Below are 2,500 nucleotides of genomic sequence, written 5' to 3'. Positions count from 1 at the left end.
TCTCAATTGCCTTTCAAAACTGCAAGGTCTAGCCGACTAGATGCTTAAAAGTACAAAACTCACTAGGCCCAGAGCCTACGGCCACACCACACTGAATGCGCCTGATCTCGGAAGCTAAGCAGGGTTGGGCCTAGTTAGTACCTGGATGGGAGACTGCCTGGGAATACCAGGTGCTGTAGGCTTTTTTGTGCTCCATGATTAGTAATTGCGCAACTTCTCAATTATTTTTCAAATTTGGTATGTTTCCAAAATAATTGTATCCTGTTTTATAGTGTGAATGTTGGACAACATCATGAGGGCTGGAGCTACCTTTTTACATAGAATTAGCATACAGGTAGTGTGTTCATGGGTAATAAATCGACTTTCACATGTAATGCAGTACAGAGAATATTGAGTCCTTCAAGAGGCATGAAAGAAAACCATTATTGTGTTGATTGTTCTCTCCACCTCCCTGCAACAGACACAGGATGGATGAATTAAAGTTATCCTACCAGACATAGGAGTCCTGAATGGGCCCACCAGTCTTATATATCTCGCCTGATCGAGCCTGATCGAGCAATGAGCGTGGTATCATGTTGCAAGTGGCTGCATGGCTTAGCTTACTAAATGCAAATGCATAAGAGTAATATTCTTAGCATTCCTAGAGCCTACGGCCACACCACACTGAATGCACCTGATCTCGTCTGATCTTGGAAGTTAAGCAGTGTCAGGCCTAGTTAGTACCTGGATGGGAGACCGCCTGGGAATACCAGGTGCTGTAGGCTTTTTTGTGCTCCAAGTTCAGGAAGTGAGCCCTTTCTCAATTGCCTTTCAAAACTGCAAGGTCTAGCCGACTAGATGCTTAAAAGTACAAAACTCACCAGGCCCAGAGCCTACGGCCACACCACACTGAATGCGCCCGATCTCGTCTGATCTCAGAAGCTAAGCAGTGTCGGGCCTAGTTAGTACCTGGATGGAAGACCGCCTGGGAATACCAGGTGCTGTAGGCTTTTTTGTGCTCCAAGTTCAGGAAGTGAGCCATTTCTCAATTGCCTTTCAAAACTGCAAGGTCTAGCCGACTAGATGCTTAAAAGTACAAAACTCACTAGGCCCAGAGCCTACGGCCACACCACACTGAATGCGCCCGATCTCGGAAGCTAAGCAGGGTCGGGCCTAGTTAGTACCTGGATGGGAGACTGCCTGGGAATACCAGGTGCTGTAGGCTTTTTTGTGCTCCAAGTTCAGGAAGTGAGCCATTTCTCAATTGCCTTTCAAAACTGCAAGGTCTAGCTGACTAGATGCTTAAAAGTACAAAACTCACTAGGCCCAGAGCCTACGGCCACACCACACTGAATGCGCCCGCTCTCGTCTGATCTCGGAAGCTAAGCAGTGTCGGGCCTAGTTAGTACCTGGATGGGAGGCCGCCTGGGAATACCAGGTGCTGTAGGCTTTTTTGTGCTCCAAGTTCAGGAAGTGAGCCATTTCTCAATTGCCTTTCAAAACTGCAAGCTCTAGCCGACTAGATGCTTAAAAGTACAAAACTCACTAGGCCCAGAGCCTACGGCCACACCACACTGAATGCGCCCGATCTCGGAAGCTAAGCAGGGTCGGGCCTAGTTAGTACCTGGGTGGGAGACCGCCTGGGAATACCAGGTGCTGTAGGCTTTTTTGTACTCCAAGTTCAGGAAGTGAGCCATTTCTCAATTGCCTTTCAAAACTGCAATGTCTAGCCGACTAGATGCTTAAAAGTACAAAACTCACTAGGACCAGAGCCTACGGCCACACCACACTGAATGCGTCTGATCTCGGAAGCTAAGCAATGTCAGGCCTAGTTAGTTCCTGGATGGGATACCACCTGGCAATACCAGGTGGTGTAGGCTATTTTGTGCTCCATGATTAGAAATTGCGCAACTTCTCAATTGTTTTTCAAATTTGGTATGTTTCCAAAATAATTGTATCCCGTTTTATAGCGGAAATGTTGGACAACAACATGAGGGCTGGAGCTACCTTTTTACATTGTATTAGCATACAGGTAGTGTGTTCATGGGTAATAAATCGACTTTCACATGTAATGCAGTACAGAGAATATTGAGTCCTTCAAGAGGCATGAAAGAAAACCATTATTGTGTTGATTGTTCTCTCCACCTCCCTGCAACAGACACAGGATGGATGAATTAAAGTTATCCTACCAGACATAGGAGTCCTGAATGGGCCCACCAGTCTTATATATCTCGCCTGATCGAGCGATGAGTGTGGTATCATGTTGCAAGTGGCTGCATGGCTTAGCTTACTAAATGCAAATGCATAAGAGTAATATTCTTAGCATTCCTAGAGCCTACGCCACACCACACTGAATGCACCCGATCTAGTCTGATCTCGGAAGTTAAGCAGTGTCAGGCCAAGTTAGTACCTGGATGGGAGACTGCCTGGGAATACCAGGTGCTGTAGGCTTTTTTGTGCTCCAAGTTCAGGAAGTGAGCCATTTCTCAATTGCCTTTCAAAACTGCAAGGTCTAGCTGAC

General features: G+C 46.6%; 3 non-coding genes and 4 pseudogenes across 3 annotated transcripts; all 7 read left to right on the top strand.

Moving 5' to 3' along the window:
- Positions 1-73: 73 nt before the first annotated feature.
- On the top strand, positions 74-182 carry LOC138457660 (5S ribosomal RNA; annotated as a pseudogene).
- Positions 183-645: 463 nt separating this feature from the next.
- Positions 646-764, top strand: LOC138454047 (5S ribosomal RNA). The gene has a single exon (XR_011260741.1). It is a non-coding gene; the product is annotated as a 5S ribosomal RNA (ribosomal RNA).
- A 106-nt stretch (positions 765-870) lies between these two features.
- Positions 871-989, top strand: LOC138453970 (5S ribosomal RNA). Its single transcript, XR_011260668.1, has one exon. It is a non-coding gene; the product is annotated as a 5S ribosomal RNA (ribosomal RNA).
- Positions 990-1,095: 106 nt separating this feature from the next.
- LOC138456625 (5S ribosomal RNA) lies at positions 1,096-1,204 on the top strand (annotated as a pseudogene).
- Positions 1,205-1,310: 106 nt separating this feature from the next.
- LOC138454372 (5S ribosomal RNA) lies at positions 1,311-1,429 on the top strand. The gene has a single exon (XR_011261052.1). It is a non-coding gene; the product is annotated as a 5S ribosomal RNA (ribosomal RNA).
- Positions 1,430-1,535: 106 nt separating this feature from the next.
- Positions 1,536-1,644, top strand: LOC138456225 (5S ribosomal RNA; annotated as a pseudogene).
- Positions 1,645-2,312: 668 nt separating this feature from the next.
- On the top strand, positions 2,313-2,430 carry LOC138456082 (5S ribosomal RNA; annotated as a pseudogene).
- The last annotated feature ends 70 nt before the right edge of the window (positions 2,431-2,500 follow it).

This window comes from Ambystoma mexicanum, chromosome 4p (genome assembly GCF_040938575.1).
Source record: "Ambystoma mexicanum isolate Mex_15411 chromosome 4p, UKY_AmexF1_1, whole genome shotgun sequence".
NCBI lineage: Eukaryota > Metazoa > Chordata > Amphibia > Caudata > Ambystomatidae > Ambystoma > Ambystoma mexicanum.
The sequence above is the reverse complement of the archived record's forward strand: the minus strand, read 5'-3'. Positions and strand labels throughout refer to the sequence as shown.